Source organism: Schistocerca piceifrons, unplaced genomic scaffold (genome assembly GCF_021461385.2).
Source record: "Schistocerca piceifrons isolate TAMUIC-IGC-003096 unplaced genomic scaffold, iqSchPice1.1 HiC_scaffold_568, whole genome shotgun sequence".
Classification (NCBI taxonomy): domain Eukaryota; kingdom Metazoa; phylum Arthropoda; class Insecta; order Orthoptera; family Acrididae; genus Schistocerca; species Schistocerca piceifrons.
Window position 1 is genome coordinate 98,981 of NW_025728808.1, and position 17,291 is coordinate 116,271.

Genomic DNA, 17,291 nt, shown 5'->3' on the forward strand with positions numbered 1-17,291 from the left:
TGCCAGTCAGTATGTGCAAAGATGCTCGCAAAGAGAGAGGGGCGCCGACGCGGCACTCGACACGAAATGCGCCAAGCGACCGTACGAACGGTCGAACGAAACGTCCACATCCGGTGTGGTCTAGTGGCTAGGATACCTGGCTTTCACCCAGGAGGCCCGGGTTCGATTCCCGGTACCGGAACGGAATTTTTTCCACACGAATCGTGGCAAGTTTGAGCTGTCCGAGCAGCCGTTTGCCGTCCTGCTCGCAATATAGCTACTGTTTCGTGACCGTCAGCAGAATATAGACTAGGGAAGCAGACACACGACGACCATAGAAATGGTGTATGGCTTCATGCCACCTGTTTCCAGCGTAGGGCTGAGCAGCTGCATCTGCCGAGGCCCGTTAGCTCAGTTGGTTAGAGCGTCGTGCTAATAACGCGAAGGTCGTGGGTTCGATCCCCCCACGGGCCACTACTCTTTTACTACTACGAAAAGGCAGCGCCGATTTCAGCTGGCGAGTGTGATGACCAAAAGATCATCACCCTGCGTGGAAGTTGACAGAGGATCCGAACCCGACTCGTCGGGAAGCGCTACAGCATTCACTCGGCAATGGCCATAATATCTTGAATACACTGGTTCTCAACCGATAAAGAGAAAATGAAAGAAAATGTCCGATTGCCGATGCGTAACAACTTTGGCCCTTGTCAGTACTTGGGCGGGTGAGCGCATGGGAACACAGGGCACTATTTGCACTTTTACTTCCTATTTTTGTTTCTCCTTTGTTTTCGGAGCTACAGCCCGATTCGGTCAGGGAGACGCCACCGTGAAATGAAGGGGGCGTGCTGTGTGTCCATCGCCTCGCCTCTCCTTACCTCTCTCAGTCGTTTCTCGTGCTTGTCGTTTTGATAAAGGCCGATTTGAGAGCGTCAGCTCTCGCGTCAGCTGAGCAAAGTCGAGACAAGTCGAGACACGAGACAAGTCGAGACACACTAAGGGCTGGTATGCAGCGAGTAAGAGGGCGAAAAAACAATAATTTAAGAGCGCGTGGCAAAAGTACTCATACGCGAAATTAAAAGCCTGCTGCGGTGGCCGGGAATCGAACGCGGATCAACTGCTTGGAAGGCAACTATGCTGACCATTACACCACCACCGCACAAGCGAGCGCCGCGCGTCCGCGCTGTGTCGGCTTCCCGCCAGTCGGCAGCGGCCGAAGGTGATCGTACCTGGCAGGCGCATTTCGAGGCAGGCTAGGGGAGCACATCCAGACGCATTCGGACAGCGTATCCGCGCACATTTCGCATCCTTTGGCAAGAGTTGGGCGCCGGCGACGCAAGAGTACGCAGAGGACCGCGTTCTGGCGGCATTTTTAAGCAGTGCAGTGCAGGATTCAGCGTCTGCAGCATCTTTCCCACAGAATGCTACGGCGCTTGACGGCAGTCCCACTTTCCCTTGAGACATCTGCTCGGGAAGCAGCGTCAAGTTACCGCTGGCCCCAGCATCGGTGGTTCAGTGGTAGAATGCTCGCCTGCCACGCGGGCGGCCCGGGTTCGATTCCCGGCCGATGCATCATTTTGCTTTTCCCGCGATGATGCTGCCGCGTGGCTTGAGCGCTTGAGATGCACGATCCACAAGAATGTGTAGCTGGATTTCCCTTGAGAAGGACCGAGAACGCAGCACTCGCGGGTCCCCACTAGGACGCTCGCATCATGTTCTACAGACTAGCGTCGGCCTGGCCTCACAAGTTGCTGGGTCCGGGTGCCTCCGAGGCTCTGAACTTTAACGACAAGGAGTGCTGCCTATCGTTGCAACAGCTGCAGCAGCACCGCAATCAACTGGGCCGGCAGTGCACGTGTAGCAACAGAACACGTTATCCAGGAAGTACAGTGTCTCTACGTCTAATATTGGGTACGGTATTTACCCAGTTTCCAGGACAAGCGGTGCACCCGTGCCTCGGTAGCGCAGTAGGCAGCGCGTAAGTCTCATAATCTTAAGGTCGTGAGTTCGATCCTCACCCGGGGCATTTAATTTTCTGTGACTGATGGTGGTGCTGTTGCTAGGGCGCCAACGTATTTCTTGTTTGTTATCCACAACGTTTCAACGCTTCAGCGGGAAAATGTTTACTTCCTGTTATTGCTACTTACAGCTTCCCTTTTCCTCTTCTCCCAGCAGAGCATGAAGCCAAAAGCATTGCTCTGCGGCGTTTGAGGTGCGCGCCTTGCCAGTCAGTATGTGCAAAGATGCTCGCAAAGAGAGAGGGGCGCCGACGCGGCACTCGACACGAAATGCGCCAAGCGACCGTACGAACGGTCGAACGAAACGTCCACATCCGGTGTGGTCTAGTGGCTAGGATACCTGGCTTTCACCCAGGAGGCCCGGGTTCGATTCCCGGTACCGGAACGGAATTTTTTCCACACGAATCGTGGCAAGTTTGAGCTGTCCGAGCAGCCGTTTGCCGTCCTGCTCGCAATATAGCTACTGTTTCGTGACCGTCAGCAGAATATAGACTAGGGAAGCAGACACACGACGACCATAGAAATGGTGTATGGCTTCATGCCACCTGTTTCCAGCGTAGGGCTGAGCAGCTGCATCTGCCGAGGCCCGTTAGCTCAGTTGGTTAGAGCGTCGTGCTAATAACGCGAAGGTCGTGGGTTCGATCCCCCCACGGGCCACTACTCTTTTACTACTACGAAAAGGCAGCGCCGATTTCAGCTGGCGAGTGTGATGACCAAAAGATCATCACCCTGCGTGGAAGTTGACAGAGGATCCGAACCCGACTCGTCGGGAAGCGCTACAGCATTCACTCGGCAATGGCCATAATATCTTGAATACACTGGTTCTCAACCGATAAAGAGAAAATGAAAGAAAATGTCCGATTGCCGATGCGTAACAACTTTGGCCCTTGTCAGTACTTGGGCGGGTGAGCGCATGGGAACACAGGGCACTATTTGCACTTTTACTTCCTATTTTTGTTTCTCCTTTGTTTTCGGAGCTACAGCCCGATTCGGTCAGGGAGACGCCACCGTGAAATGAAGGGGGCGTGCTGTGTGTCCATCGCCTCGCCTCTCCTTACCTCTCTCAGTCGTTTCTCGTGCTTGTCGTTTTGATAAAGGCCGATTTGAGAGCGTCAGCTCTCGCGTCAGCTGAGCAAAGTCGAGACAAGTCGAGACACGAGACAAGTCGAGACACACTAAGGGCTGGTATGCAGCGAGTAAGAGGGCGAAAAAACAATAATTTAGGAGCGCGTGGCAAAAGTACTCATACGCGAAATTAAAAGCCTGCTGCGGTGGCCGGGAATCGAACGCGGATCAACTGCTTGGAAGGCAACTATGCTGACCATTACACCACCACCGCACAAGCGAGCGCCGCGCGTCCGCGCTGTGTCGGCTTCCCGCCAGTCGGCAGCGGCCGAAGGTGATCGTACCTGGCAGGCGCATTTCGAGGCAGGCTAGGGGAGCACATCCAGACGCATTCGGACAGCGTATCCGCGCACATTTCGCATCCTTTGGCAAGAGTTGGGCGCCGGCGACGCAAGAGTACGCAGAGGACCGCGTTCTGGCGGCATTTTTAAGCAGTGCAGTGCAGGATTCAGCGTCTGCAGCATCTTTCCCACAGAATGCTACGGCGCTTGACGGCAGTCCCACTTTCCCTTGAGACATCTGCTCGGGAAGCAGCGTCAAGTTACCGCTGGCCCCAGCATCGGTGGTTCAGTGGTAGAATGCTCGCCTGCCACGCGGGCGGCCCGGGTTCGATTCCCGGCCGATGCATCATTTTGCTTTTCCCGCGATGATGCTGCCGCGTGGCTTGAGCGCTTGAGATGCACGATCCACAAGAATGTGTAGCTGGATTTCCCTTGAGAAGGACCGAGAACGCAGCACTCGCGGGTCCCCACTAGGACGCTCGCATCATGTTCTACAGACTAGCGTCGGCCTGGCCTCACAAGTTGCTGGGTCCGGGTGCCTCCGAGGCTCTGAACTTTAACGACAAGGAGTGCTGCCTATCGTTGCAACAGCTGCAGCAGCACCGCAATCAACTGGGCCGGCAGTGCACGTGTAGCAACAGAACACGTTATCCAGGAAGTACAGTGTCTCTACGTCTAATATTGGGTACGGTATTTACCCAGTTTCCAGGACAAGCGGTGCACCCGTGCCTCGGTAGCGCAGTAGGCAGCGCGTAAGTCTCATAATCTTAAGGTCGTGAGTTCGATCCTCACCCGGGGCATTTAATTTTCTGTGACTGATGGTGGTGCTGTTGCTAGGGCGCCAACGTATTTCTTGTTTGTTATCCACAACGTTTCAACGCTTCAGCGGGAAAATGTTTACTTCCTGTTATTGCTACTTACAGCTTCCCTTTTCCTCTTCTCCCAGCAGAGCATGAAGCCAAAAGCATTGCTCTGCGGCGTTTGAGGTGCGCGCCTTGCCAGTCAGTATGTGCAAAGATGCTCGCAAAGAGAGAGGGGCGCCGACGCGGCACTCGACACGAAATGCGCCAAGCGACCGTACGAACGGTCGAACGAAACGTCCACATCCGGTGTGGTCTAGTGGCTAGGATACCTGGCTTTCACCCAGGAGGCCCGGGTTCGATTCCCGGTACCGGAACGGAATTTTTTCCACACGAATCGTGGCAAGTTTGAGCTGTCCGAGCAGCCGTTTGCCGTCCTGCTCGCAATATAGCTACTGTTTCGTGACCGTCAGCAGAATATAGACTAGGGAAGCAGACACACGACGACCATAGAAATGGTGTATGGCTTCATGCCACCTGTTTCCAGCGTAGGGCTGAGCAGCTGCATCTGCCGAGGCCCGTTAGCTCAGTTGGTTAGAGCGTCGTGCTAATAACGCGAAGGTCGTGGGTTCGATCCCCCCACGGGCCACTACTCTTTTACTACTACGAAAAGGCAGCGCCGATTTCAGCTGGCGAGTGTGATGACCAAAAGATCATCACCCTGCGTGGAAGTTGACAGAGGATCCGAACCCGACTCGTCGGGAAGCGCTACAGCATTCACTCGGCAATGGCCATAATATCTTGAATACACTGGTTCTCAACCGATAAAGAGAAAATGAAAGAAAATGTCCGATTGCCGATGCGTAACAACTTTGGCCCTTGTCAGTACTTGGGCGGGTGAGCGCATGGGAACACAGGGCACTATTTGCACTTTTACTTCCTATTTTTGTTTCTCCTTTGTTTTCGGAGCTACAGCCCGATTCGGTCAGGGAGACGCCACCGTGAAATGAAGGGGGCGTGCTGTGTGTCCATCGCCTCGCCTCTCCTTACCTCTCTCAGTCGTTTCTCGTGCTTGTCGTTTTGATAAAGGCCGATTTGAGAGCGTCAGCTCTCGCGTCAGCTGAGCAAAGTCGAGACAAGTCGAGACACGAGACAAGTCGAGACACACTAAGGGCTGGTATGCAGCGAGTAAGAGGGCGAAAAAACAATAATTTAAGAGCGCGTGGCAAAAGTACTCATACGCGAAATTAAAAGCCTGCTGCGGTGGCCGGGAATCGAACGCGGATCAACTGCTTGGAAGGCAACTATGCTGACCATTACACCACCACCGCACAAGCGAGCGCCGCGCGTCCGCGCTGTGTCGGCTTCCCGCCAGTCGGCAGCGGCCGAAGGTGATCGTACCTGGCAGGCGCATTTCGAGGCAGGCTAGGGGAGCACATCCAGACGCATTCGGACAGCGTATCCGCGCACATTTCGCATCCTTTGGCAAGAGTTGGGCGCCGGCGACGCAAGAGTACGCAGAGGACCGCGTTCTGGCGGCATTTTTAAGCAGTGCAGTGCAGGATTCAGCGTCTGCAGCATCTTTCCCACAGAATGCTACGGCGCTTGACGGCAGTCCCACTTTCCCTTGAGACATCTGCTCGGGAAGCAGCGTCAAGTTACCGCTGGCCCCAGCATCGGTGGTTCAGTGGTAGAATGCTCGCCTGCCACGCGGGCGGCCCGGGTTCGATTCCCGGCCGATGCATCATTTTGCTTTTCCCGCGATGATGCTGCCGCGTGGCTTGAGCGCTTGAGATGCACGATCCACAAGAATGTGTAGCTGGATTTCCCTTGAGAAGGACCGAGAACGCAGCACTCGCGGGTCCCCACTAGGACGCTCGCATCATGTTCTACAGACTAGCGTCGGCCTGGCCTCACAAGTTGCTGGGTCCGGGTGCCTCCGAGGCTCTGAACTTTAACGACAAGGAGTGCTGCCTATCGTTGCAACAGCTGCAGCAGCACCGCAATCAACTGGGCCGGCAGTGCACGTGTAGCAACAGAACACGTTATCCAGGAAGTACAGTGTCTCTACGTCTAATATTGGGTACGGTATTTACCCAGTTTCCAGGACAAGCGGTGCACCCGTGCCTCGGTAGCGCAGTAGGCAGCGCGTAAGTCTCATAATCTTAAGGTCGTGAGTTCGATCCTCACCCGGGGCATTTAATTTTCTGTGACTGATGGTGGTGCTGTTGCTAGGGCGCCAACGTATTTCTTGTTTGTTATCCACAACGTTTCAACGCTTCAGCGGGAAAATGTTTACTTCCTGTTATTGCTACTTACAGCTTCCCTTTTCCTCTTCTCCCAGCAGAGCATGAAGCCAAAAGCATTGCTCTGCGGCGTTTGAGGTGCGCGCCTTGCCAGTCAGTATGTGCAAAGATGCTCGCAAAGAGAGAGGGGCGCCGACGCGGCACTCGACACGAAATGCGCCAAGCGACCGTACGAACGGTCGAACGAAACGTCCACATCCGGTGTGGTCTAGTGGCTAGGATACCTGGCTTTCACCCAGGAGGCCCGGGTTCGATTCCCGGTACCGGAACGGAATTTTTTCCACACGAATCGTGGCAAGTTTGAGCTGTCCGAGCAGCCGTTTGCCGTCCTGCTCGCAATATAGCTACTGTTTCGTGACCGTCAGCAGAATATAGACTAGGGAAGCAGACACACGACGACCATAGAAATGGTGTATGGCTTCATGCCACCTGTTTCCAGCGTAGGGCTGAGCAGCTGCATCTGCCGAGGCCCGTTAGCTCAGTTGGCTAGAGCGTCGTGCTAATAACGCGAAGGTCGTGGGTTCGATCCCCCCACGGGCCACTACTCTTTTACTACTACGAAAAGGCAGCGCCGATTTCAGCTGGCGAGTGTGATGACCAAAAGATCATCACCCTGCGTGGAAGTTGACAGAGGATCCGAACCCGACTCGTCGGGAAGCGCTACAGCATTCACTCGGCAATGGCCATAATATCTTGAATACACTGGTTCTCAACCGATAAAGAGAAAATGAAAGAAAATGTCCGATTGCCGATGCGTAACAACTTTGGCCCTTGTCAGTACTTGGGCGGGTGAGCGCATGGGAACACAGGGCACTATTTGCACTTTTACTTCCTATTTTTGTTTCTCCTTTGTTTTCGGAGCTACAGCCCGATTCGGTCAGGGAGACGCCACCGTGAAATGAAGGGGGCGTGCTGTGTGTCCATCGCCTCGCCTCTCCTTACCTCTCTCAGTCGTTTCTCGTGCTTGTCGTTTTGATAAAGGCCGATTTGAGAGCGTCAGCTCTCGCGTCAGCTGAGCAAAGTCGAGACAAGTCGAGACACGAGACAAGTCGAGACACACTAAGGGCTGGTATGCAGCGAGTAAGAGGGCGAAAAAACAATAATTTAAGAGCGCGTGGCAAAAGTACTCATACGCGAAATTAAAAGCCTGCTGCGGTGGCCGGGAATCGAACGCGGATCAACTGCTTGGAAGGCAACTATGCTGACCATTACACCACCACCGCACAAGCGAGCGCCGCGCGTCCGCGCTGTGTCGGCTTCCCGCCAGTCGGCAGCGGCCGAAGGTGATCGTACCTGGCAGGCGCATTTCGAGGCAGGCTAGGGGAGCACATCCAGACGCATTCGGACAGCGTATCCGCGCACATTTCGCATCCTTTGGCAAGAGTTGGGCGCCGGCGACGCAAGAGTACGCAGAGGACCGCGTTCTGGCGGCATTTTTAAGCAGTGCAGTGCAGGATTCAGCGTCTGCAGCATCTTTCCCACAGAATGCTACGGCGCTTGACGGCAGTCCCACTTTCCCTTGAGACATCTGCTCGGGAAGCAGCGTCAAGTTACCGCTGGCCCCAGCATCGGTGGTTCAGTGGTAGAATGCTCGCCTGCCACGCGGGCGGCCCGGGTTCGATTCCCGGCCGATGCATCATTTTGCTTTTCCCGCGATGATGCTGCCGTGTGGCTTGAGCGCTTGAGATGCACGATCCACAAGAATGTGTAGCTGGATTTCCCTTGAGAAGGACCGAGAACGCAGCACTCGCGGGTCCCCACTAGGACGCTCGCATCATGTTCTACAGACTAGCGTCGGCCTGGCCTCACAAGTTGCTGGGTCCGGGTGCCTCCGAGGCTCTGAACTTTAACGACAAGGAGTGCTGCCTATCGTTGCAACAGCTGCAGCAGCACCGCAATCAACTGGGCCGGCAGTGCACGTGTAGCAACAGAACACGTTATCCAGGAAGTACAGTGTCTCTACGTCTAATATTGGGTACGGTATTTACCCAGTTTCCAGGACAAGCGGTGCACCCGTGCCTCGGTAGCGCAGTAGGCAGCGCGTAAGTCTCATAATCTTAAGGTCGTGAGTTCGATCCTCACCCGGGGCATTTAATTTTCTGTGACTGATGGTGGTGCTGTTGCTAGGGCGCCAACGTATTTCTTGTTTGTTATCCACAACGTTTCAACGCTTCAGCGGGAAAATGTTTACTTCCTGTTATTGCTACTTACAGCTTCCCTTTTCCTCTTCTCCCAGCAGAGCATGAAGCCAAAAGCATTGCTCTGCGGCGTTTGAGGTGCGCGCCTTGCCAGTCAGTATGTGCAAAGATGCTCGCAAAGAGAGAGGGGCGCCGACGCGGCACTCGACACGAAATGCGCCAAGCGACCGTACGAACGGTCGAACGAAACGTCCACATCCGGTGTGGTCTAGTGGCTAGGATACCTGGCTTTCACCCAGGAGGCCCGGGTTCGATTCCCGGTACCGGAACGGAATTTTTTCCACACGAATCGTGGCAAGTTTGAGCTGTCCGAGCAGCCGTTTGCCGTCCTGCTCGCAATATAGCTACTGTTTCGTGACCGTCAGCAGAATATAGACTAGGGAAGCAGACACACGACGACCATAGAAATGGTGTATGGCTTCATGCCACCTGTTTCCAGCGTAGGGCTGAGCAGCTGCATCTGCCGAGGCCCGTTAGCTCAGTTGGTTAGAGCGTCGTGCTAATAACGCGAAGGTCGTGGGTTCGATCCCCCCACGGGCCACTACTCTTTTACTACTACGAAAAGGCAGCGCCGATTTCAGCTGGCGAGTGTGATGACCAAAAGATCATCACCCTGCGTGGAAGTTGACAGAGGATCCGAACCCGACTCGTCGGGAAGCGCTACAGCATTCACTCGGCAATGGCCATAATATCTTGAATACACTGGTTCTCAACCGATAAAGAGAAAATGAAAGAAAATGTCCGATTGCCGATGCGTAACAACTTTGGCCCTTGTCAGTACTTGGGCGGGTGAGCGCATGGGAACACAGGGCACTATTTGCACTTTTACTTCCTATTTTTGTTTCTCCTTTGTTTTCGGAGCTACAGCCCGATTCGGTCAGGGAGACGCCACCGTGAAATGAAGGGGGCGTGCTGTGTGTCCATCGCCTCGCCTCTCCTTACCTCTCTCAGTCGTTTCTCGTGCTTGTCGTTTTGATAAAGGCCGATTTGAGAGCGTCAGCTCTCGCGTCAGCTGAGCAAAGTCGAGACAAGTCGAGACACGAGACAAGTCGAGACACACTAAGGGCTGGTATGCAGCGAGTAAGAGGGCGAAAAAACAATAATTTAAGAGCGCGTGGCAAAAGTACTCATACGCGAAATTAAAAGCCTGCTGCGGTGGCCGGGAATCGAACGCGGATCAACTGCTTGGAAGGCAACTATGCTGACCATTACACCACCACCGCACAAGCGAGCGCCGCGCGTCCGCGCTGTGTCGGCTTCCCGCCAGTCGGCAGCGGCCGAAGGTGATCGTACCTGGCAGGCGCATTTCGAGGCAGGCTAGGGGAGCACATCCAGACGCATTCGGACAGCGTATCCGCGCACATTTCGCATCCTTTGGCAAGAGTTGGGCGCCGGCGACGCAAGAGTACGCAGAGGACCGCGTTCTGGCGGCATTTTTAAGCAGTGCAGTGCAGGATTCAGCGTCTGCAGCATCTTTCCCACAGAATGCTACGGCGCTTGACGGCAGTCCCACTTTCCCTTGAGACATCTGCTCGGGAAGCAGCGTCAAGTTACCGCTGGCCCCAGCATCGGTGGTTCAGTGGTAGAATGCTCGCCTGCCACGCGGGCGGCCCGGGTTCGATTCCCGGCCGATGCATCATTTTGCTTTTCCCGCGATGATGCTGCCGCGTGGCTTGAGCGCTTGAGATGCACGATCCACAAGAATGTGTAGCTGGATTTCCCTTGAGAAGGACCGAGAACGCAGCACTCGCGGGTCCCCACTAGGACGCTCGCATCATGTTCTACAGACTAGCGTCGGCCTGGCCTCACAAGTTGCTGGGTCCGGGTGCCTCCGAGGCTCTGAACTTTAACGACAAGGAGTGCTGCCTATCGTTGCAACAGCTGCAGCAGCACCGCAATCAACTGGGCCGGCAGTGCACGTGTAGCAACAGAACACGTTATCCAGGAAGTACAGTGTCTCTACGTCTAATATTGGGTACGGTATTTACCCAGTTTCCAGGACAAGCGGTGCACCCGTGCCTCGGTAGCGCAGTAGGCAGCGCGTAAGTCTCATAATCTTAAGGTCGTGAGTTCGATCCTCACCCGGGGCATTTAATTTTCTGTGACTGATGGTGGTGCTGTTGCTAGGGCGCCAACGTATTTCTTGTTTGTTATCCACAACGTTTCAACGCTTCAGCGGGAAAATGTTTACTTCCTGTTATTGCTACTTACAGCTTCCCTTTTCCTCTTCTCCCAGCAGAGCATGAAGCCAAAAGCATTGCTCTGCGGCGTTTGAGGTGCGCGCCTTGCCAGTCAGTATGTGCAAAGATGCTCGCAAAGAGAGAGGGGCGCCGACGCGGCACTCGACACGAAATGCGCCAAGCGACCGTACGAACGGTCGAACGAAACGTCCACATCCGGTGTGGTCTAGTGGCTAGGATACCTGGCTTTCACCCAGGAGGCCCGGGTTCGATTCCCGGTACCGGAACGGAATTTTTTCCACACGAATCGTGGCAAGTTTGAGCTGTCCGAGCAGCCGTTTGCCGTCCTGCTCGCAATATAGCTACTGTTTCGTGACCGTCAGCAGAATATAGACTAGGGAAGCAGACACACGACGACCATAGAAATGGTGTATGGCTTCATGCCACCTGTTTCCAGCGTAGGGCTGAGCAGCTGCATCTGCCGAGGCCCGTTAGCTCAGTTGGTTAGAGCGTCGTGCTAATAACGCGAAGGTCGTGGGTTCGATCCCCCCACGGGCCACTACTCTTTTACTACTACGAAAAGGCAGCGCCGATTTCAGCTGGCGAGTGTGATGACCAAAAGATCATCACCCTGCGTGGAAGTTGACAGAGGATCCGAACCCGACTCGTCGGGAAGCGCTACAGCATTCACTCGGCAATGGCCATAATATCTTGAATACACTGGTTCTCAACCGATAAAGAGAAAATGAAAGAAAATGTCCGATTGCCGATGCGTAACAACTTTGGCCCTTGTCAGTACTTGGGCGGGTGAGCGCATGGGAACACAGGGCACTATTTGCACTTTTACTTCCTATTTTTGTTTCTCCTTTGTTTTCGGAGCTACAGCCCGATTCGGTCAGGGAGACGCCACCGTGAAATGAAGGGGGCGTGCTGTGTGTCCATCGCCTCGCCTCTCCTTACCTCTCTCAGTCGTTTCTCGTGCTTGTCGTTTTGATAAAGGCCGATTTGAGAGCGTCAGCTCTCGCGTCAGCTGAGCAAAGTCGAGACAAGTCGAGACACGAGACAAGTCGAGACACACTAAGGGCTGGTATGCAGCGAGTAAGAGGGCGAAAAAACAATAATTTAGGAGCGCGTGGCAAAAGTACTCATACGCGAAATTAAAAGCCTGCTGCGGTGGCCGGGAATCGAACGCGGATCAACTGCTTGGAAGGCAACTATGCTGACCATTACACCACCACCGCACAAGCGAGCGCCGCGCGTCCGCGCTGTGTCGGCTTCCCGCCAGTCGGCAGCGGCCGAAGGTGATCGTACCTGGCAGGCGCATTTCGAGGCAGGCTAGGGGAGCACATCCAGACGCATTCGGACAGCGTATCCGCGCACATTTCGCATCCTTTGGCAAGAGTTGGGCGCCGGCGACGCAAGAGTACGCAGAGGACCGCGTTCTGGCGGCATTTTTAAGCAGTGCAGTGCAGGATTCAGCGTCTGCAGCATCTTTCCCACAGAATGCTACGGCGCTTGACGGCAGTCCCACTTTCCCTTGAGACATCTGCTCGGGAAGCAGCGTCAAGTTACCGCTGGCCCCAGCATCGGTGGTTCAGTGGTAGAATGCTCGCCTGCCACGCGGGCGGCCCGGGTTCGATTCCCGGCCGATGCATCATTTTGCTTTTCCCGCGATGATGCTGCCGCGTGGCTTGAGCGCTTGAGATGCACGATCCACAAGAATGTGTAGCTGGATTTCCCTTGAGAAGGACCGAGAACGCAGCACTCGCGGGTCCCCACTAGGACGCTCGCATCATGTTCTACAGACTAGCGTCGGCCTGGCCTCACAAGTTGCTGGGTCCGGGTGCCTCCGAGGCTCTGAACTTTAACGACAAGGAGTGCTGCCTATCGTTGCAACAGCTGCAGCAGCACCGCAATCAACTGGGCCGGCAGTGCACGTGTAGCAACAGAACACGTTATCCAGGAAGTACAGTGTCTCTACGTCTAATATTGGGTACGGTATTTACCCAGTTTCCAGGACAAGCGGTGCACCCGTGCCTCGGTAGCGCAGTAGGCAGCGCGTAAGTCTCATAATCTTAAGGTCGTGAGTTCGATCCTCACCCGGGGCATTTAATTTTCTGTGACTGATGGTGGTGCTGTTGCTAGGGCGCCAACGTATTTCTTGTTTGTTATCCACAACGTTTCAACGCTTCAGCGGGAAAATGTTTACTTCCTGTTATTGCTACTTACAGCTTCCCTTTTCCTCTTCTCCCAGCAGAGCATGAAGCCAAAAGCATTGCTCTGCGGCGTTTGAGGTGCGCGCCTTGCCAGTCAGTATGTGCAAAGATGCTCGCAAAGAGAGAGGGGCGCCGACGCGGCACTCGACACGAAATGCGCCAAGCGACCGTACGAACGGTCGAACGAAACGTCCACATCCGGTGTGGTCTAGTGGCTAGGATACCTGGCTTTCACCCAGGAGGCCCGGGTTCGATTCCCGGTACCGGAACGGAATTTTTTCCACACGAATCGTGGCAAGTTTGAGCTGTCCGAGCAGCCGTTTGCCGTCCTGCTCGCAATATAGCTACTGTTTCGTGACCGTCAGCAGAATATAGACTAGGGAAGCAGACACACGACGACCATAGAAATGGTGTATGGCTTCATGCCACCTGTTTCCAGCGTAGGGCTGAGCAGCTGCATCTGCCGAGGCCCGTTAGCTCAGTTGGTTAGAGCGTCGTGCTAATAACGCGAAGGTCGTGGGTTCGATCCCCCCACGGGCCACTACTCTTTTACTACTACGAAAAGGCAGCGCCGATTTCAGCTGGCGAGTGTGATGACCAAAAGATCATCACCCTGCGTGGAAGTTGACAGAGGATCCGAACCCGACTCGTCGGGAAGCGCTACAGCATTCACTCGGCAATGGCCATAATATCTTGAATACACTGGTTCTCAACCGATAAAGAGAAAATGAAAGAAAATGTCCGATTGCCGATGCGTAACAACTTTGGCCCTTGTCAGTACTTGGGCGGGTGAGCGCATGGGAACACAGGGCACTATTTGCACTTTTACTTCCTATTTTTGTTTCTCCTTTGTTTTCGGAGCTACAGCCCGATTCGGTCAGGGAGACGCCACCGTGAAATGAAGGGGGCGTGCTGTGTGTCCATCGCCTCGCCTCTCCTTACCTCTCTCAGTCGTTTCTCGTGCTTGTCGTTTTGATAAAGGCCGATTTGAGAGCGTCAGCTCTCGCGTCAGCTGAGCAAAGTCGAGACAAGTCGAGACACGAGACAAGTCGAGACACACTAAGGGCTGGTATGCAGCGAGTAAGAGGGCGAAAAAACAATAATTTAAGAGCGCGTGGCAAAAGTACTCATACGCGAAATTAAAAGCCTGCTGCGGTGGCCGGGAATCGAACGCGGATCAACTGCTTGGAAGGCAACTATGCTGACCATTACACCACCACCGCACAAGCGAGCGCCGCGCGTCCGCGCTGTGTCGGCTTCCCGCCAGTCGGCAGCGGCCGAAGGTGATCGTACCTGGCAGGCGCATTTCGAGGCAGGCTAGGGGAGCACATCCAGACGCATTCGGACAGCGTATCCGCGCACATTTCGCATCCTTTGGCAAGAGTTGGGCGCCGGCGACGCAAGAGTACGCAGAGGACCGCGTTCTGGCGGCATTTTTAAGCAGTGCAGTGCAGGATTCAGCGTCTGCAGCATCTTTCCCACAGAATGCTACGGCGCTTGACGGCAGTCCCACTTTCCCTTGAGACATCTGCTCGGGAAGCAGCGTCAAGTTACCGCTGGCCCCAGCATCGGTGGTTCAGTGGTAGAATGCTCGCCTGCCACGCGGGCGGCCCGGGTTCGATTCCCGGCCGATGCATCATTTTGCTTTTCCCGCGATGATGCTGCCGCGTGGCTTGAGCGCTTGAGATGCACGATCCACAAGAATGTGTAGCTGGATTTCCCTTGAGAAGGACCGAGAACGCAGCACTCGCGGGTCCCCACTAGGACGCTCGCATCATGTTCTACAGACTAGCGTCGGCCTGGCCTCACAAGTTGCTGGGTCCGGGTGCCTCCGAGGCTCTGAACTTTAACGACAAGGAGTGCTGCCTATCGTTGCAACAGCTGCAGCAGCACCGCAATCAACTGGGCCGGCAGTGCACGTGTAGCAACAGAACACGTTATCCAGGAAGTACAGTGTCTCTACGTCTAATATTGGGTACGGTATTTACCCAGTTTCCAGGACAAGCGGTGCACCCGTGCCTCGGTAGCGCAGTAGGCAGCGCGTAAGTCTCATAATCTTAAGGTCGTGAGTTCGATCCTCACCCGGGGCATTTAATTTTCTGTGACTGATGGTGGTGCTGTTGCTAGGGCGCCAACGTATTTCTTGTTTGTTATCCACAACGTTTCAACGCTTCAGCGGGAAAATGTTTACTTCCTGTTATTGCTACTTACAGCTTCCCTTTTCCTCTTCTCCCAGCAGAGCATGAAGCCAAAAGCATTGCTCTGCGGCGTTTGAGGTGCGCGCCTTGCCAGTCAGTATGTGCAAAGATGCTCGCAAAGAGAGAGGGGCGCCGACGCGGCACTCGACACGAAATGCGCCAAGCGACCGTACGAACGGTCGAACGAAACGTCCACATCCGGTGTGGTCTAGTGGCTAGGATACCTGGCTTTCACCCAGGAGGCCCGGGTTCGATTCCCGGTACCGGAACGGAATTTTTTCCACACGAATCGTGGCAAGTTTGAGCTGTCCGAGCAGCCGTTTGCCGTCCTGCTCGCAATATAGCTACTGTTTCGTGACCGTCAGCAGAATATAGACTAGGGAAGCAGACACACGACGACCATAGAAATGGTGTATGGCTTCATGCCACCTGTTTCCAGCGTAGGGCTGAGCAGCTGCATCTGCCGAGGCCCGTTAGCTCAGTTGGTTAGAGCGTCGTGCTAATAACGCGAAGGTCGTGGGTTCGATCCCCCCACGGGCCACTACTCTTTTACTACTACGAAAAGGCAGCGCCGATTTCAGCTGGCGAGTGTGATGACCAAAAGATCATCACCCTGCGTGGAAGTTGACAGAGGATCCGAACCCGACTCGTCGGGAAGCGCTACAGCATTCACTCGGCAATGGCCATAATATCTTGAATACACTGGTTCTCAACCGATAAAGAGAAAATGAAAGAAAATGTCCGATTGCCGATGCGTAACAACTTTGGCCCTTGTCAGTACTTGGGCGGGTGAGCGCATGGGAACACAGGGCACTATTTGCACTTTTACTTCCTATTTTTGTTTCTCCTTTGTTTTCGGAGCTACAGCCCGATTCGGTCAGGGAGACGCCACCGTGAAATGAAGGGGGCGTGCTGTGTGTCCATCGCCTCGCCTCTCCTTACCTCTCTCAGTCGTTTCTCGTGCTTGTCGTTTTGATAAAGGCCGATTTGAGAGCGTCAGCTCTCGCGTCAGCTGAGCAAAGTCGAGACAAGTCGAGACACGAGACAAGTCGAGACACACTAAGGGCTGGTATGCAGCGAGTAAGAGGGCGAAAAAACAATAATTTAGGAGCGCGTGGCAAAAGTACTCATACGCGAAATTAAAAGCCTGCTGCGGTGGCCGGGAATCGAACGCGGATCAACTGCTTGGAAGGCAACTATGCTGACCATTACACCACCACCGCACAAGCGAGCGCCGCGCGTCCGCGCTGTGTCGGCTTCCCGCCAGTCGGCAGCGGCCGAAGGTGATCGTACCTGGCAGGCGCATTTCGAGGCAGGCTAGGGGAGCACATCCAGACGCATTCGGACAGCGTATCCGCGCACATTTCGCATCCTTTGGCAAGAGTTGGGCGCCGGCGACGCAAGAGTACGCAGAGGACCGCGTTCTGGCGGCATTTTTAAGCAGTGCAGTGCAGGATTCAGCGTCTGCAGCATCTTTCCCACAGAATGCTACGGCGCTTGACGGCAGTCCCACTTTCCCTTGAGACATCTGCTCGGGAAGCAGCGTCAAGTTACCGCTGGCCCCAGCATCGGTGGTTCAGTGGTAGAATGCTCGCCTGCCACGCGGGCGGCCCGGGTTCGATTCCCGGCCGATGCATCATTTTGCTTTTCCCGCGATGATGCTGCCGCGTGGCTTGAGCGCTTGAGATGCACGATCCACAAGAATGTGTAGCTGGATTTCCCTTGAGAAGGACCGAGAACGCAGCACTCGCGGGTCCCCACTAGGACGCTCGCATCATGTTCTACAGACTAGCGTCGGCCTGGCCTCACAAGTTGCTGGGTCCGGGTGCCTCCGAGGCTCTGAACTTTAACGACAAGGAGTGCTGCCTATCGTTGCAACAGCTGCAGCAGCACCGCAATCAACTGGGCCGGCAGTGCACGTGTAGCAACAGAACACGTTATCCAGGAAGTACAGTGTCTCTACGTCTAATATTGGGTACGGTATTTACCCAGT

The 17,291-nt window shown here is 54.8% G+C and overlaps 39 non-coding genes across 39 annotated transcripts; 31 read left to right on the forward strand and 8 right to left on the reverse strand.

The window, feature by feature from the left end:
- Positions 1 to 109: 109 nt before the first annotated feature.
- Positions 110 to 181, forward strand: Trnae-uuc. Its single transcript has one exon. It is a non-coding gene; the product is annotated as a tRNA-Glu (tRNA).
- A 198-nt stretch (positions 182 to 379) lies between these two features.
- On the forward strand, positions 380 to 453 carry Trnai-aau. Its single transcript has one exon. It is a non-coding gene; the product is annotated as a tRNA-Ile (tRNA).
- Positions 454 to 1,063: 610 nt separating this feature from the next.
- Positions 1,064 to 1,135, reverse strand: Trnag-ucc. The gene has a single exon. It is a non-coding gene; the product is annotated as a tRNA-Gly (tRNA).
- Positions 1,136 to 1,477: 342 nt separating this feature from the next.
- Trnag-gcc lies at positions 1,478 to 1,548 on the forward strand. Its single transcript has one exon. It is a non-coding gene; the product is annotated as a tRNA-Gly (tRNA).
- A 381-nt stretch (positions 1,549 to 1,929) lies between these two features.
- Positions 1,930 to 2,002, forward strand: Trnam-cau. Its single transcript has one exon. It is a non-coding gene; the product is annotated as a tRNA-Met (tRNA).
- Positions 2,003 to 2,307: 305 nt separating this feature from the next.
- Trnae-uuc lies at positions 2,308 to 2,379 on the forward strand. The gene has a single exon. It is a non-coding gene; the product is annotated as a tRNA-Glu (tRNA).
- Positions 2,380 to 2,577: 198 nt separating this feature from the next.
- Positions 2,578 to 2,651, forward strand: Trnai-aau. The gene has a single exon. It is a non-coding gene; the product is annotated as a tRNA-Ile (tRNA).
- Positions 2,652 to 3,261: 610 nt separating this feature from the next.
- Trnag-ucc lies at positions 3,262 to 3,333 on the reverse strand. Its single transcript has one exon. It is a non-coding gene; the product is annotated as a tRNA-Gly (tRNA).
- A 342-nt stretch (positions 3,334 to 3,675) lies between these two features.
- On the forward strand, positions 3,676 to 3,746 carry Trnag-gcc. The gene has a single exon. It is a non-coding gene; the product is annotated as a tRNA-Gly (tRNA).
- A 381-nt stretch (positions 3,747 to 4,127) lies between these two features.
- Trnam-cau lies at positions 4,128 to 4,200 on the forward strand. The gene has a single exon. It is a non-coding gene; the product is annotated as a tRNA-Met (tRNA).
- Positions 4,201 to 4,505: 305 nt separating this feature from the next.
- On the forward strand, positions 4,506 to 4,577 carry Trnae-uuc. The gene has a single exon. It is a non-coding gene; the product is annotated as a tRNA-Glu (tRNA).
- A 198-nt stretch (positions 4,578 to 4,775) lies between these two features.
- On the forward strand, positions 4,776 to 4,849 carry Trnai-aau. The gene has a single exon. It is a non-coding gene; the product is annotated as a tRNA-Ile (tRNA).
- Positions 4,850 to 5,459: 610 nt separating this feature from the next.
- Trnag-ucc lies at positions 5,460 to 5,531 on the reverse strand. Its single transcript has one exon. It is a non-coding gene; the product is annotated as a tRNA-Gly (tRNA).
- A 342-nt stretch (positions 5,532 to 5,873) lies between these two features.
- Trnag-gcc lies at positions 5,874 to 5,944 on the forward strand. Its single transcript has one exon. It is a non-coding gene; the product is annotated as a tRNA-Gly (tRNA).
- Positions 5,945 to 6,325: 381 nt separating this feature from the next.
- On the forward strand, positions 6,326 to 6,398 carry Trnam-cau. Its single transcript has one exon. It is a non-coding gene; the product is annotated as a tRNA-Met (tRNA).
- A 305-nt stretch (positions 6,399 to 6,703) lies between these two features.
- On the forward strand, positions 6,704 to 6,775 carry Trnae-uuc. Its single transcript has one exon. It is a non-coding gene; the product is annotated as a tRNA-Glu (tRNA).
- Positions 6,776 to 6,973: 198 nt separating this feature from the next.
- Positions 6,974 to 7,047, forward strand: Trnai-aau. The gene has a single exon. It is a non-coding gene; the product is annotated as a tRNA-Ile (tRNA).
- A 610-nt stretch (positions 7,048 to 7,657) lies between these two features.
- On the reverse strand, positions 7,658 to 7,729 carry Trnag-ucc. The gene has a single exon. It is a non-coding gene; the product is annotated as a tRNA-Gly (tRNA).
- A 342-nt stretch (positions 7,730 to 8,071) lies between these two features.
- Positions 8,072 to 8,142, forward strand: Trnag-gcc. Its single transcript has one exon. It is a non-coding gene; the product is annotated as a tRNA-Gly (tRNA).
- Positions 8,143 to 8,523: 381 nt separating this feature from the next.
- Positions 8,524 to 8,596, forward strand: Trnam-cau. Its single transcript has one exon. It is a non-coding gene; the product is annotated as a tRNA-Met (tRNA).
- A 305-nt stretch (positions 8,597 to 8,901) lies between these two features.
- Trnae-uuc lies at positions 8,902 to 8,973 on the forward strand. Its single transcript has one exon. It is a non-coding gene; the product is annotated as a tRNA-Glu (tRNA).
- Positions 8,974 to 9,171: 198 nt separating this feature from the next.
- Positions 9,172 to 9,245, forward strand: Trnai-aau. The gene has a single exon. It is a non-coding gene; the product is annotated as a tRNA-Ile (tRNA).
- A 610-nt stretch (positions 9,246 to 9,855) lies between these two features.
- Trnag-ucc lies at positions 9,856 to 9,927 on the reverse strand. The gene has a single exon. It is a non-coding gene; the product is annotated as a tRNA-Gly (tRNA).
- Positions 9,928 to 10,269: 342 nt separating this feature from the next.
- Trnag-gcc lies at positions 10,270 to 10,340 on the forward strand. Its single transcript has one exon. It is a non-coding gene; the product is annotated as a tRNA-Gly (tRNA).
- A 381-nt stretch (positions 10,341 to 10,721) lies between these two features.
- On the forward strand, positions 10,722 to 10,794 carry Trnam-cau. Its single transcript has one exon. It is a non-coding gene; the product is annotated as a tRNA-Met (tRNA).
- Positions 10,795 to 11,099: 305 nt separating this feature from the next.
- Positions 11,100 to 11,171, forward strand: Trnae-uuc. Its single transcript has one exon. It is a non-coding gene; the product is annotated as a tRNA-Glu (tRNA).
- A 198-nt stretch (positions 11,172 to 11,369) lies between these two features.
- Trnai-aau lies at positions 11,370 to 11,443 on the forward strand. The gene has a single exon. It is a non-coding gene; the product is annotated as a tRNA-Ile (tRNA).
- Positions 11,444 to 12,053: 610 nt separating this feature from the next.
- On the reverse strand, positions 12,054 to 12,125 carry Trnag-ucc. Its single transcript has one exon. It is a non-coding gene; the product is annotated as a tRNA-Gly (tRNA).
- A 342-nt stretch (positions 12,126 to 12,467) lies between these two features.
- On the forward strand, positions 12,468 to 12,538 carry Trnag-gcc. Its single transcript has one exon. It is a non-coding gene; the product is annotated as a tRNA-Gly (tRNA).
- Positions 12,539 to 12,919: 381 nt separating this feature from the next.
- Positions 12,920 to 12,992, forward strand: Trnam-cau. The gene has a single exon. It is a non-coding gene; the product is annotated as a tRNA-Met (tRNA).
- Positions 12,993 to 13,297: 305 nt separating this feature from the next.
- Positions 13,298 to 13,369, forward strand: Trnae-uuc. Its single transcript has one exon. It is a non-coding gene; the product is annotated as a tRNA-Glu (tRNA).
- A 198-nt stretch (positions 13,370 to 13,567) lies between these two features.
- Positions 13,568 to 13,641, forward strand: Trnai-aau. The gene has a single exon. It is a non-coding gene; the product is annotated as a tRNA-Ile (tRNA).
- A 610-nt stretch (positions 13,642 to 14,251) lies between these two features.
- Trnag-ucc lies at positions 14,252 to 14,323 on the reverse strand. The gene has a single exon. It is a non-coding gene; the product is annotated as a tRNA-Gly (tRNA).
- A 342-nt stretch (positions 14,324 to 14,665) lies between these two features.
- Positions 14,666 to 14,736, forward strand: Trnag-gcc. The gene has a single exon. It is a non-coding gene; the product is annotated as a tRNA-Gly (tRNA).
- A 381-nt stretch (positions 14,737 to 15,117) lies between these two features.
- On the forward strand, positions 15,118 to 15,190 carry Trnam-cau. The gene has a single exon. It is a non-coding gene; the product is annotated as a tRNA-Met (tRNA).
- Positions 15,191 to 15,495: 305 nt separating this feature from the next.
- On the forward strand, positions 15,496 to 15,567 carry Trnae-uuc. The gene has a single exon. It is a non-coding gene; the product is annotated as a tRNA-Glu (tRNA).
- A 198-nt stretch (positions 15,568 to 15,765) lies between these two features.
- Trnai-aau lies at positions 15,766 to 15,839 on the forward strand. Its single transcript has one exon. It is a non-coding gene; the product is annotated as a tRNA-Ile (tRNA).
- A 610-nt stretch (positions 15,840 to 16,449) lies between these two features.
- Positions 16,450 to 16,521, reverse strand: Trnag-ucc. The gene has a single exon. It is a non-coding gene; the product is annotated as a tRNA-Gly (tRNA).
- Positions 16,522 to 16,863: 342 nt separating this feature from the next.
- Positions 16,864 to 16,934, forward strand: Trnag-gcc. The gene has a single exon. It is a non-coding gene; the product is annotated as a tRNA-Gly (tRNA).
- Positions 16,935 to 17,291: the final 357 nt, after the last annotated feature.